The following is a 15,917-nucleotide window of genomic DNA, read 5'->3' on the forward strand; positions in this document are numbered from 1 at the left end:
GTTCTGAATTGGGACATCAATAACCCTGTACATCGGGGAAGTGTGAGGGATCTTAGAGAATTTACAATTACAGGAATTGTAAGTGCAGTACAAAAACACAGAACAAGAAAAAGGCCTTTGGGATGACTCAGGGGAAGGATGAGTCACCAGCTGAATATCTGGACAGACTAAAGGATAACATGAGGGAGCACTCTGAGTTTGATCCTGCTGACTCAGGATTAGAAGATACCTTCCAATTGCACTTTGTGACCAATGAATGGTCAGATATCAGGAAGAAATTACAGAAAATAGAAGAATGGAATGATAAGAGCCTTTCCAATTTATTGGAAGAGGCACCAACGTGTACGTTAAGAGAGATGATGAGAAACAAAAGCAGAAAGCCAAAATCTTAGTTCAGATTGTACAGAGAATTGCAAGGGATGCAGAAAAGCTAACAGAACAAGGGCCCAAGGAGAGGAGACAGGGATAATGAGGAAGGAACAGGAGGCCCATTGTTCCTGCTGGCAAAAAGCCTTTGAAATGTTGGGAATGTCAAAAAGAAGGACATATACTAAAAGACTGTCCCCACAAGTGAAGGAAAGGGAAGATATATTCCCTTATTGAGCTTGATGAAAATTAGGGAAGTCAGGGGTTCTTGAAAAACTCCCACCCAGAACCTTTGATAAATTTAATAGTGAGGCCCCACGAGGAAGCTGTTGTGTTCTTAGTAGACACCATGGAATTAAGATCCTCAGTGACCTGTTTGCCTGAAGGGGTTAGATTGTCTAAGGAGACCCTGGTGATTTCTGGGGTCAAAGAAGAAAATTTTCTTGTACCTATGACCATGCCCTGCAAAATTTATACAAGAAAAAGGGAAACATTGGGCAGATTTGTGCTCATCTCAAAAGCAGGAGTAAACTTGCTGGGGAGAGATTTGATAACTAAATTAGAAATTATGTAGATACCAAATGGATGCAGTATATATCCCAGTAGAATGGCACTAATGAATGAGGAAGAGGAGAGTGGGAAAAACTTTGGGGTTCGAGTGGGTCCAGATAATACAGGCAGAGCAGACATATTTCTGATAAAGATCACTTTAAATGATCCTAGTGAGTTACTGTGGGTTAGGGAATACCCAATTCCCTGGAAGGAAGGGGAGGCTTGCAACCTCTGATACAAGGCTTATTGAGAAATAGATTACTAGAACCCTATATTTTACCCTTCAATACATTTATACTTCCTGTCAAGAAGGATGGGAAATACAGCTTAGTTCAGGATTTGAGGGAGATTAATAAGATTGTGTTACCCTCTCACCTCCATGTTTGGGACCCATATACCATCCTGGGCTGGATTCCCAGCTTTGCCAAGAGGTTCAGTGTACTGTACCTGAAGGATGCGTTCTGGACCTGCCCTTTAGAGGTGAATAGTAGAAATTGTTGGGTTTTTCTTCTTTAATATAATAGTTCTCCCTGGAAGAAGGCAGGTTTCTCGGGGAGGTTTTCTGGAGGCAGCTTTAGTTTCAGTTAAGAGTATATAATCACCCAAAACGCAGCCAATATATTGTCTCCAATATAGCTTGGTTAGTTAAGAGGCCTATCTCTTTGCTTGGTTCCAAGAGCTCCCTCTGAATGTCTCCAAACCCAAAGGTTTTGTCCTTCAGCCTCTGCCTCTGCTTTCTTCAGCCTCCAGCCAGCACAAAGATGGAATGAATCTCTTGTCTCCTTCACTTGGGGCGCGGCTAGCTTTCTGGCGAGTCTTTCAGACCAGCTTGGTCTCAGTGGGGGAAGTGCAGGAGCCCAACCATCACAGTGGTGTGAGATGAAGATGAATCTGGTTGTGTCTCTGAGAGAGCCTTCTCAATCTTCAGCTCAACTCTCCCCAAAAGCCTCTGTCTGTTTAATATGAGAGAGAGGAATTGTGGGATACGAGAGAGAGGGATTATGGGTTTTCTCCCAGAGTGCTCTCTGGACCTAAGAGCTTCAAGGGAGGTGTGAATTCACAAAGTTACACAGTTAACTTTGTGAATCTCCCATACTTGTGAATTCCAATGAGTAAAGGTGTAAACACAAGCATTGTATCAATTAGTTCTACCTTGTTTCATGTTCTGGCCCAAAACATCTTCTTGTAAGATCAGATCAATAATCTATCAACTCTAATGACTTAGCAGTTTGTAAAGATTCCAAAAAGAAACTCTTTGCCTTTGAATGGAAGACCCAGATTGGAAGAAAGGAGCAACTGAGGTGGTGTGTTTTACCCCAAGGCTATACCAGTTCTCTAAATTTGTTTGGCTGAATCCTTGAAAATTGCATGGAAGGCTTCCATCTAGTAATGGGAACTCAGGTGTTGCTTTATGTGGATGATCTCTTGGTAGTGAGGGACAAAAAGGAACACAGCAGTAGTTGTACCATAGATCTATTAAACTTCTTGGGAGTATTGGGGTTTATGTTATCAAAAGATGTTGGAATCTTTACAAACTGCTAACTAATTAGAGTTGATCTAATCTTACAAGAAGATGTTTTGGGCAGAACCTGAAACAAGGTACTAAGTAGAACTAATTAATACAAGGCTTGTGTTCACATCTTTACTCATTGGAGTTCACACGTATGCCAGCTTCACAAAGTAAACTTTCTAACTTCAAGCGAGTTCACACCTCCCTTAAAACTCTTTGGGCCAGAGAGCACTATGGGAGAAAACCCATAATCCCATTCTCTCAGAAGATTCACATATAAGGTGAGAGAGCTATTCCAGAATACATTTTTTCCACTTGGCTAGCTGGTTGCAGAGGAGAGTTCAGCTGGACTGGAGAGAAGCGACTCTGGTGTAGACAGAGAACACTTTGCGGAATTACGCCAGAAGCCCTCTCTCCGAGACAAGGCAGAATATATCCCACTTGGCTGGCTGGTGGCAGACGAAGAGTTTTCAAAGGATAAAGCTACGAGTGAGAGTTCAGTGGACAACCAGATTCATCTTCATCTCACATCACTGTGGTAGGTGGCTGGGCTCCTGCACGCCCCCCACTGAGACCAAGCTGGTCTGAAAGACTCACCAGAAAGCCAGCTGAGCTCCAAGAGAAGGAAACAAGAGATTCATTCCATCTCTGTGCTGGTTGGAGGCTGAAGAAAGCAGAGGCAGAAGCTGAAGGACAGAACCTTTGGATTTGGAGATATTCGGAGGGCCCTAAGCTAAACCGGCTGTATTTTGAGAACAAGAACTCCAACATTTGAACTCATAACAGAAAGAGAAATTATAGTTTGTAGAGAGAGGGGTGAAATATTGAGGGCATTTGATCAGTGAAGGCAGCAAGAGATTGGACCCTGCCAGAATGGAGGGAATATTACACACACCCAAACCGAAGACAAAGGAAGAGCTACGCAAATTCCTGGGGTGAGTAGAATATTGCCAGACATGGATAGATTCTTATGTGGCGATCACAAAACTATTGTATAAACACTTGCTGGAGGAAAGTCCAAATTCTATCATGAGGGATCAAGGAAGTGATCAGAAGTTTGGGGATTTAAGACAACTGCTAATTTCACCACCTGTATTGGCTCTCCCCACCTTGGAAGAATCTTTCCACCTATATGTCAGTACTGAGGGACAGGTGACTCTGGGAGTCCTTGCTCAAATAAGAGGGGGGCAGAGAAGACCAGTGGCTTTTTTCTAAAGTATTAGATCCTCTAGCTAAAGGTTGGGTGACCTATGTACAAGCAGTAGCTGCTACCACCCTATTGCTAGAAGAGAGTAGGAAGCAAACCTTTGGAAGCAGCTTTATATATGGTAAGTGTCCCACACCAAGTAAGGATAACATTAAATCAGAAGCCTGGAAGGTGGCTCACAGATTCCAGGATTTTAAAATATGAGGCAATACTATGAGAAAAAGATCTTGTAATCATTAGTAATCACTCAGGCTCATAACCTTAACCCTGACTGCTTTTTAAACCCCGGACCAGATCCATCCCTTGGAGAGGAGCATTGTTGTTTAGAGTTACTTGATTATCAAACAAATGTAAGAGAGGATCTACAAGGATCTCCAATACCTGTGTGAATAAATAGGCTTGTAGATGGCTCTTCCAGAGTGGTACATGGGAAGAAAAAGAATGGACAAAGAGCTGATGCACCATACACTAGTCAGAGAGGTACTGCAAAACATCCTGGCTCCTAGGCATGTAGCAGTGAGACATGTAAAAGGAGGTCAGATGGGAAATTCTTCTGAGGCAAGGGGAAACCAATTAGCAGAGGAGGAGGCCAAGGGAACTGGAGACCAGGAGACTACTCATTTAGTGGCCTTGATACCTGTGCTTCCCCTAGTCTGCCCTATCCAAGTTTTACGTGGAAGGAAAACTAGAAGGCCTCAAATTCTCGGAGCAGTTGAGAACTCGGAAGGACAAGGGCCCTTACCTGATGGCAGAGAGATACTGACCAAAGCAAGTATGAGGCAGGTCCTTCAGCAACTGCACCAGGGCAGTCACTGGGATGTCCAAAACCTGTATGATGCTGTGCTCACAAGGTACGGTTCCCCCCACCTATATAATATGGCCTGAAAACTTGTGGACAGCCGCCCCCTTTGTCCAAGGACTGAGAGGGCTGCTCAACGCCAGGTACCGAAAGGGAGATGACCTCTGGGAATCAGACCATTCCAAAGCATCCAGGTGAACCTCACTGAACTGCCACCACCAGGTCACCTCAAATATTTGCTGGTCATAGTGGACCATCTGACCTCATGGATGGAGGAATTCCCCTTAGCCTGAGCAACCACCTTGACAGTAAGTAAGGTCTTATTAGAACAAATTATTCCCAGATATGGAGAAGTGGAGAGGACAGACTATGATCAGGGAACATATTTTTCATGCAGAAATTTCATCCATTCATTGCAGAATCTGATTTGGGCCTTAGAAATCTCCACATCTCTTGGCATTCCCCCTCTTCTGGGAAAGTGAAAAGGATGAATCAAGAAATAAAATGGTAATCGACTAAATGATCTTTACTACCTTGGACTAAGTACTTTATTCTTGCTCTCAGGATCAGAAACAAAACACATAGAGATACTGGACTTCCACCATCAATATGGCCACCCTTCCCAGGCTTATCATCTGGGAAACTGGGCCTTATTTTAGAGACAAAGGATTTATTTCTTTTTTTATAGCTTTTTATTTACAAGATATATGCATGGGTAATTTTTCAGCATTGACAGGTGCAAAACCTTTTGTTCCAATTTTTCCCTTTTCACCTCCACCCCCTTCCCCAGATGGCAGGTAGATCAATTCATGTTAAATACATTAAAGTATATGTCAAATACAATATATGTATACATATCCATATAATTATTTTGTTGCACAAGAAGAAATGGACTTTGAAATAATGTACAATTAACCTGAGAAGGAAATCAAAAATGCAAGGAGACAAAAATAGAGGGATTGGAAATTCTATGTTCACACTCAGTTCCCAGAGTTCTTTCGCTAGGTATAGCTGGTTCTATTCATTATTAAACAAATGGGACTGATTTAGTTCATATCATTGTTAAAGAGAGCCACATCCATCAGAATTGATCATGATATGGTATTGTTGCTGAAGTATATAATGATGTCCTGATCCTGCTCTTTTCACTCAGTATCAGTTCACATAAATCCCTCCAGGCCTTTCTGAAATCATCCTGTTGGTCATTTCTTACAGAACAGTAATATTCCATAACATTCATATACCACAATTTATTCAGCCATTCTCCAACTGATGGGCATCCACTCAGTTTCCAGTTTCTGGCCACTACAAAAAGGGCTGCCCAAACATTTTTGCCCATGTGTGTCCCTTTCCCTTCTTTAAGATCTCTTTGGGATATAAGTCTAGGAGTTACACTGCTGGATCAAAGGGTATGCACAGTTTGATAACTTTTTGAGTATAGTTCCAAATTGCTCTCCAGAATGACTGGATGTATTCTCAATTCCACCAACAATGTATCAGTGTCCCAGTTTTCCCATATCCTCTCCAACATTCAATATTATCTTTTCCTGTCATTATAGCCAATCTTAGAGGTGTGTGGTGGTATCTCAGAATTGTCTTACTTTGCATTTCTCTAATCAATAGTGATTTGAAACATCTTTTCATATGACTAGAAATAGTTTCAATTTCTTCATCTGAAAATTGTTCATATCCTTTGACCATTTATCAATTGGAGAATGGCTTGATTTCTTATAAATTAGAGTCAATTCTCTATATGTTTTGGAAATGAGGAAAGGATTTATTTCTTAAGAGATCTTAAATCACTGGTACAACATTGACAAGAAGTACAACGAAAAGAGCTGATAGCTCAGATTCCCTCTCTAGGTTTCCCTGTTCACAGACTTCAGATTGCAGATTGGGTGTTAATCTGATCCTGGCAGGATGAGAAGCTGACTCTGTGCTGGGATGGACCCTGCTAGGTGATACAGACCACGTACACTGAAATTTGGGCCTAAAAATGAGGCTGGACATATCATACCAGAGCAAAAAGACCTGTGGTGTGTGAACTAGTTTGCCATGGCAGCAAGCCAGTAGATCAGAAGAGAAGCTATAAACACAGGGGAATAAAGACTATTACCCCAAAAGCTAGAGTTGATCAAGACTTGGCACTTGTACCAAGCACCCGGCACCCGGAGTGACTCAGCATGCTCTTAGAATGCAACCACTGTGCAGATGCAGTGCAACCATTGCTGTCCCACTGCTGCTTTACTGCTACTTCCCTGTTTTCTGTAGAGGAAGCTTGGTAATACCGTACTGCCCAAAAAGCAGACCGCACTTTTTTGTTGTTGTTGTTGTTGTTTGTTTGTTTTCTCTGCTTCTTTTTTGTCACAATGAGTAAAAAGATAAAGCAAGCTTTACCTACAGATAGCTTCTATACTAATAGAGAGCAGACTTCAAATCCTGAGGAGACTAAAAACAGATTGTCTCTAGATGAAACCCCAAAGGGGGATATGATCTGGTCCCCAGCAGACAAGGCTCTCATAGAAGAAATTTAAAAGGCTCTTACAAGATAACTAGAAGAAAAATGGGGAAAGGAAAGGGAAGCTTGGCAAGAGGGTCTGGAAAAGTCATCCTACTCATTAAAAGATAAAGTGGATAAAGAAATCAACCCCCTGAAATGAAGAATTAGTGAATTGGAAGAAGAAAATAGCTCTCTAAAAAAATAAAATTGGTGAAATGGAAAAAAAATTTCATAGAACAAAATAACTCATTTAAAAACTCAATTGGACAATTATAAAATGAAATGTAAAAAGTAAATGAAGAAAATAATTCATTTTTTTTTGAACTGGCTTTATCCAATGTAGTTTATTTATTTATTTTTCTTCTTCTTTTTGATTTTATTATTATTATTATTATTTTAAAATAACTTTTTACTGATAGAACTCATGCCAGGGTAATTTTTTACAACATTATCCCTTGCATTCACTTCTGTTCCGATTTTTCCCCTCCCTCCCTCCACCCCTTCCCCCAGATGGCAAGCAATCCTTTACATGTTGAATAGGTAGAAAATAATTCATTAAAAATCAGAATGGAAATGAATGACTCGAGGAGACACCAAAAATCTGTCAAGGAAAATTTTTTAAAAATCAAAAAATTGAAAAAAAAAGTTAAACACCTTTTTTTGGAAAACAACAGACCTGGAAAATAGATCTAGGAGAGATAATCTGAGAATTATTGGACTTCCTGAAAATCATAATGAAAAAAAGAGCCTAGATACTAATTTTTCAGGAAATCATCAAAAAGAACTGCCCAGATGTTATAGAAACAGAGGATAAAATAGACATTGAAAGAATTCATAGATCACCTACTGAAAGAGATCCCAAAATCAAAACCTGAAGAAATATTGTGGCTAAATTCCAGAACTATCAGACCAAGGAAAAAAACTGCAGCAAGCAGCTAGGGGAAAAAAATTCAAATACAGAGGAGCCACAATAAGGATTATTCAGGATCTAGCAGTGTCCACATTAAAGGATCAAAGGGCCTGGAATCTGATATTCCGAAAGGCTAACTAACTTGGTATGCAGCCAAGAATAACTTACCCAGCCAAAATGAGCATTTTTTTTTCCAGAGAAGAAGATGGCCATTCAATGAAATAGGTGGATCCCATCTATTTCTGATGAAAAAAAAATGGAACTAAACAAAAAGTTTGATCTCCAAATATAGGACTCAAGAGAAACATAAAAAGGTAAAAAGAAATCTTGGGAATTATATTTCTGTTATGAGTAGACATAAAGAATCTATGTATAATTTGGTTTTACTGTTATAATATAAAAAAGAAGCTAGAAGTGGAAAGGAAATTGTACCAAAAAAAGGGTAAAATGGGGATACTACATCTCACGAAGAGGCAGAGGAAACCTATAATATCTGAGGGAAAGAAGAGGGGGGAAGAATATAGTGTGTATCTTACTCTCATAAGAATTGGCTCAAAGAGAAAATGTTAGACATATTCAATTTACAGAGAAACTTCTCCCACCTCATTGAAAAGTGGGAGGGGAACAGAGAAAAGGGAAGAACTAAGCTAAGTAGAAGGGAATACAGAATTATGAGGAAAAGGGGTAAGAAAAGGAGAGAAACTCTAAGGTGGGGGGAGGGATCCTAACGAGGGAGGGATGTGAGGCAAGTGGTGCTCACAAGTTTAATACTGGGGAGGGAGTTAAGGGGGAAGGATAGGAGAAAAGCATAAGCTAGAGTTAACAAGATGGCAGGAAATACAGAATTAGTCATTTTAACCATAAATGTGAATGGGGTAAACTCCCCCATAAAGTGGAGGTGGATAGCAGACAGGATTAAAAGCCAGAATTCTAGAATATGTTGTTTACAGGAAACACACTTGAAGCAGGGCAATACATACAGAGTAAAGTTAAAAGGGTGGAGCAGAATCTACTATGCTTCAGGTGAAGTCAAAAAAGCAGGGGTAGCCATCCTGACCTCAGATCAAGCAAAAGCAAAAATTCATCTAATTAAAAGAGATAAGGAAGGGCACTATACCTTGCTAAAGGGTAGCATAGATAATGGAAGCAATATCAATATTAAACATATATGCACCAAGTGGTGTAGCATCTAAATTCTTAAAAGAGAAGTTGAGAGCTGCAAGAAGAAATAGACAGCAAAACTATAATAGTGGGAGATCTCAACTTTGCACTCTCAGAATTCGATAAATCAAACCACAAAATAAGAAAGAAGTCAAAGAGGTAAATAAAATACTAGAAAAGTTAGATATGATAGATCTCTGAAGAAAATGTAATGGAGACAGAAAGGAGTACACTTTCTTTTCAGCAGTTCATGGAAACTATATAAAAATTGACCATTTAATAGGACATAAAAACCTCAAATTCAAATCCAGAAAGGCAGAAATAGTAAGTGCATCCTTCTCAGATCATGATGCAAAGAACAATACATTCAATAAAAAGCCATGGAAAAATAGACCAAAAAATAATTGGAAACTAATCTCATTCTAAAGAACAGTAAAATATAGACACAATAATTTCACCCAAGAAAATGACAATAATGAGACCAAAATGTGTGAGATGCAGCCAAAGCGATAATAAGGGGAAACTTTATATCTCTAGAGGCCTACTTGCATAAAATAGAGAAAGAGAAGGTCAATGAATTGGGCTTGCAACTAAAAAAGCTAGAAAAGGAGCAAATTAAAACCCCCCAGTCAAAGACTAAACTTGAAATTCTAAAAATAAAAGGAGAGGTTAATAAAATTGAAAGTTAAAAAAAAACTATTTAATTAATAAATAAAATTAAGAGTTGGTTCTATGAAAAAAACCAACAAAAATAGATAAACTCATGGTAAATTGATTAGAAAAAGAAAGAGGAAAATCAAATTGTTAGTCTTAAAAATGAAAAGGGAGAACTTGCTACTAATTAAGATGAAATTAGAGCAATAATTAGGAGTACTTTGTCCAACTTTATGCCAATAAATTTGATAACTTAAATGAAATGGATGAATACCTTCCAAAATATAGGTTGCCCAGATTAACAGAGGAAGAAGTAAATTGGTTAAACAGTCCCATTTTAGAAAAAGAAATAGAATAAGCTATTAATCATTTCGCTAAGAAAAAATCCCCAGGACCAGATGGATTTACATGTGAATTCTACCAAACATTTAAAGAGCAATTAACTCCAATGCTATAAAAACTATTTGAAAAAATAGGGATTGAACGAGTCCTACCAAATTCCTTTTATGACACAGACATGGTACTGATACCTAAACTAGGTAGGTTGAAAACAAAGAAAGAAAATTATAGACCAATCTCTCTAAGGAATATTGATGCAAAAATTTTAAATAAAATATTAGCAAAAAGATTACAGAAAATCATCCCCTGGATAATACACCATGACCAAGTAGGATTTATACCAGATATGCAGGGCTGCTTCAATATTAGGAACACTATTAGCATAATTGACTATATCAATAACCAAATTAACAAAAACCATATGATCATCTCAATAGATGCAGAAAAAACATTTGATAAAATCCAACATCCATTCCTAATAAAAACACTTGAGAGTATAGGAATAAATGAACTTTTCCTTAAAATAGTCAGAAGCATTTATTTAAAACCAGCAGTAAGCATCATATGTAGTGGGGATAAACTGAAACCATTACCAGTAAGATCAGGAGTGAAACAAGGTTGCCACTATCACATTACTTTTCAATATGGTATTAGAAATGCTAGCTTTGGTAATAAGAGTTGAGAAAGAGATTAAAGGAAATTAGAAAGGTAGGTAATGAGGAAACAAAATTATCACTCTTTGCAGATGATATGACGATATACTTAGAGAACCCCAGAGATTCTAATAAAAAGCTATTAGAAATAATCCACAATTTAACAAAGTTGCAGGATCCAAAATAAATCCACATAAATCCTCAGCATTTTTATACATCACCAACAAAATCCAACAGCAAGAGATACAAAGAGAAATTCCATTTAAAATAACTGTTGATAGCATAAAATATTTGGGAATCTATCTGCCAAGGGAAAGTCAGGAACTATATGAGCAAAGCTACAAAATACTTTCCACACAAATAAAGTCATATCTAACCAACTGGAAAACTATTAAGTGCTCTTGGATAGGCTGAGTGAATATAATAAAGATGACAATACTCCCTCAACTAATCTATTTATTTAGTGCTATACCAATCAGACTTTCAAAAAACTATTTTAATGACCAAGAAAAAATAACAAACTTCATATGAACAAAAGGTCAAGAATTTCAAGGGAACTAATGAAAAAAAAATCAAATAAAGCCGGCCTAGCTGTGCCTAATCTAAAACTATATTACAAAGCAGCTGTAACCAAAACCATTTGGTACTGGCTAAGAAATAGATTAGTTGATAAGTGGAATAGGTTAGGTTCACAGGACAAAGTAATCAATAACTGCAGCAAATTAGTGTTTCACAAATGCAAAGACGCCAGCTTTTGAGATAAGAATTCACTATCTGACAAAAACTGCTGGGAAACCTGGAAATTAGTATGGCAGAAACTAGGTATTGACCCATACTTAACACCCTACACCAAGATAAGATCAAAATGGGTTCATGATTAATTCTGATGGACTGGGCCATCTCTAGCAATGAGATGAACCAAATCAGTTCCAATAGAGCAGTAATGAATTGAACCAGTTACACCCAGCGAAAGAACTCTGAGAGATGACTATGAACTATTACATAGAATTCCCAATCCCTCTATTTTTATCCACCTTCATTTTTTATTTCCTTCACATGTTAATAGTACACTATTTCAAAGTCCGATTCTTTTTGTACAGCAAAATCACTGTTAGGACATGTATACTTATATAGTATTTAATTTATACTTTAACATTTAACATGTATTAGTCAACCTGTCATCTGCGGGAGGGGATGGGGAGAAGGAGGGGAAAAATTGGAACAAAACGTTTGGCAATTGTCAATGCTGTAAAATTACCCATGCATATAACTTGTAAATAAAAAGCTATTAAAAAAGGGTTCATGATTTAGGCATAACGAACGAGATTATACATAAATTAGAAGAATATCAGCTAGTTTACCTCTCAGACTTGTGGAGGAGGAAGGAATTTGTGACCAAAGAAGAACTAGAGATCATTTCTGATCACAAAATAGAAAATGTTGATTATATCAAGTTAAAAAACTTTTGTAAAAATAAAACTAACGCATACAAGATTAGAATGGAAGCAATAAACTGGGAAGACATTTTTATAAAGGTTCTGAGAAAGGTCTCCTTTCCCAAATATATAGAGAATTGACTCTAATTTATAAGAAATCAAGCCATTCTCTGATTGATAAATGGTCAAAGGATATGAACAATTTTCAGATGATGAAATTGAAACTATTTCTACTATATGAAAGAGTGTTCCAAATCACTATTAATTGGAGAAATATAAATTAAGACAACTCTAAGATACTACTTCCTGCCTGTCAGATTGGCTAAGGTGACAGGAAAAGATAGTGACGAATATTGGAGAGGATGCGGGAAAACTGGGACGATACATTGCTGGTGGAATTGTGAATGGATCCAACCATTCTGGAGAGCAATTTGGAACTATGCTCAAAAAGTTATCAAACTGTGCATACCCTTTGATCCAGCAGTGTTTCTACTGGGCTTATGCCCCAAAGAGATACTAAAGAAGGGAAAGGGACTTGTATGTGCCAAAATGTTTGTGGCAGCCCTGTTTGTAGTGGCTAGAAGCTGGAAAATGAAAGGATGCCCATCCATTGGAGAATGGTTGAGTAAATTGTGGTATATGAATGTTATGGAATATCATTGTTCTGTAAGGAATGACCAGCAGGATGAATACAGAGAGGACTGGCGAGACTTACATGAACTGATGCTAAGTGAAACGAGCAGAACCAGGAGATCATTATATACCTCAACAACAATACTGTTTGAGGATGTATTCTGATGGAAGTGGATCTCTTTGATAAAGAGAGCCAATTCAGTTTCAATTGATCAAGGATAGACAGAAGCAGCTACACCCAAAGAAAGAACACTGGGAAATGAATGTAAGCTGTGTGCATTTTTGTTTTTCTTGCTGGGTTATTTTTACCTTCTGAATCCAAAAATCTTCCTGTGCAACAAGAGAACTGTTTGGTTCTGCACACATATATTGTATTTAGGATAACTGTGACATATTTAACATGTATAGGACTGCTTGCCATCAGGGGGAGGGGGTGGAGGGAGGGAAAAAGTCAAAACAGAAGCGAGTGCAAGGATAATGTTGTAAAAAATTACCCAGGCATGGGTTCTGTCAATAAAAAGTTACAATTATTTAAAACAAAGTTATCAAACTGTGCATACCCTGTGATCCAGCAGTGTTGCTACTGGGCTTATACCCCAAAGAAATTTTAAAGAAGGGAAAGGGACCTGGATATGCAAAAATGTTTATGGCAGCCCTTTTTGTAGTGGCTAGAAACTGGAAATTGAATGCATGCCCATCAAAAGGAGAATGGTTGTGTAAATTGTGGTATATGAACGTTATGGAATATTATTGTAAATATGGAATAATATTGTTATTGTTAAGGAATGACCAGAGGGATGAATACAGAGAGGACTGGCAAGACTTACATGAACTGATGCTGAGTAAAATAAGCAGAACCAGGATATCATTATACACTTCAACAACAGTGCTATATATTCTGATGGAAGTGGCCATCTTCGACAATGAGAAGATCCAATTCAGTTCAATTGATCAATGATGGACAGAACCAGCTAGACCCAGAGAAAGAACACTGGGAAATGAATGTGGATTACTTGCATTTTTGTTTTTATTCCCAGGTTATTTTTAAATTTCTGAATCTTATTTTTCTTGTACAACAAGAGAACTATACAAATATGTAAAAATATATTCTATTTAAGATATACTTTAATATGTTTAATATGTATGAGACTGCCTGCCATCTAGGGGAGAGGGTAGAGGGAGGAAAGGGAACAGTTGGAACAGAAGTGATTGCAAAGGTCAATGTTGAAAAATTACTCATGCATATGTTCTGTCAATAAAAAGCTATAATAAAAAAAGACCTGTGGCACCAACTTTATTGGAGTAAACAGTCAAAGATAAAGGAGACCTCAAATTACATTAGAGGAGGAGAGCTCCATCGAATGGGAGCATGATCTCTGATGTATTGTATTGTATTGTAGTTGTTTATATATTATTCTTCTCGTTACTCTCTTTCCCCCTACATTAACCCCGTTAGGCCAAATTCCCTGTTTGGGAGCTGATATATTTGCCTCCTGGAGCTCCACCTTAACCTGGCAGAGTAATAATAGTTGGACCTCAAAGGGCTCTCCCTGGGCTTGGGTTACCTTCGTTTCCTCATGACGGTCATGGTGGTTACAGAGACCAGCCCTTCACCTCCCGGAGATGAGAACCAGTTCCTCTTGCTCACGCAGAGTATAGGAAGGACTTTGAACTTATCAAATTGTTGGATCTGTGGTGGGCCCCAGTTCCTGAGCCAATGGCCTTGGGTACCTGTCGCTTAAGACCAGCCTGGATGGTCAGTAACTGATCCCAGATTCATAATGGGACCGGTTTCTGGAATTTAGGAGAGAAACATCTTTTGACAGAGATAGGAAAAGGAAACACCTCCTGAATCAGCGGCAGCAAGAGTTGGAACCAGGGAAGAGTGTGTAGGAACAGACCTATCTGAGAACAGACCGGCAGCCCAAAATGATCAGTTGTACAGAAACATGGATAGAAATCCCCAACTGAAAGGAGGGAAGGATTGGGAAGGTGGCACCTGGGATGCTCTCCCAGATAGAGAACAAGGACATTGCTATCGATGGGTTATTACCATGGAGTGTAGCAGAATGGAGTGGGAAGTGTTAAAGTGGCTAAAGGAGAATAAGAGGAAAGGGAACCTATAGGTCTACACAGCTAGTAAGTGTCTGAGGCAAATTTGAATTCTGGCCTTCCTGAGTCCAGGCCTGGCACGCTGTCCACTGTGCAACCTCAGTTACCGGTTTCAGCACATAGGGAAACATGCAAGCCACAAGGGGGAAATTCACAGCAGAGAAAAGAAATCTAGTCTCTAGTTTTACAGGGCTGTACATGGGGAACAAAGATTCTCTTTCTTCTTGCTCTTGTTCCCCTTGTTGTTGCTGTTCTCCTCCTGCTCCTCTTCTTCTGCTTCTTTTTGATTATCTTTCCTCTTATCTGGGTCTGTTGTCTATCTCCCTAAACTGACCAGAATTAGGAAGGCAAAGAGAGACTTTCCTTCTGAAGAAGAGTTCCTCAGAAAGGTTTTCCCTATGGATAGTCTTTTCCCTTTGGCATATCAGGCCACATAAAAACACAGACAGTGCAACCAGAGAGATACAGAGAAGAAAGTTTCCATTAAAGAGTCAGTGTGAACCATTTCTCAAGTCATCTTTAATCTGAAGGCACTGAAAGTCACTTCTTCAGACCAAATTATACATTTTAGACCAGTCTTTGTATTATTAAAAAATCCCTAATATTTTGGCTTCCCCCCATTATGTGCAAAACCACTTTTTAACATTCTTCTTTTTGAAATGTTGAGTTCCAAATTGCCTCCCGCCGCGCTCCCCCACCACCTCTCGTTTGAGAAAACTAGCCATTTGACACAGGTTACACAATGAGATCCAGCCACTTGTTCAGCAGTTTCCCAGCTGACGGACAATTTCTAATTCTTTGCCACCACATCAAGGGCCGCTAGAAATATTTCCGAGTTTTGGTTTGTATGTATTTGGCCGACAGACCGAGGAGTGATATTGCTGGCTCAAAGGGTGGATGTGCTTCCGTAGACCTTTGGGCCTAGTTTGGGGCTATCCCGACTGTGGGGCCACGATATCTGAATTGGGGATGTTTGTTTGGGTTTTGGTTTTGGGCTGCTTGCCTTATTGACTCTGTGAGCCGGTAGCGCAGGAATTTTACTCTACCATTTCTGAGAGTTTTTATTTTATAATCTCTTTCAGAAT

The sequence above is a fragment of the Antechinus flavipes genome, chromosome X (assembly GCF_016432865.1).
Source record: "Antechinus flavipes isolate AdamAnt ecotype Samford, QLD, Australia chromosome X, AdamAnt_v2, whole genome shotgun sequence".
In the NCBI taxonomy this organism is placed as follows: domain Eukaryota; kingdom Metazoa; phylum Chordata; class Mammalia; order Dasyuromorphia; family Dasyuridae; genus Antechinus; species Antechinus flavipes.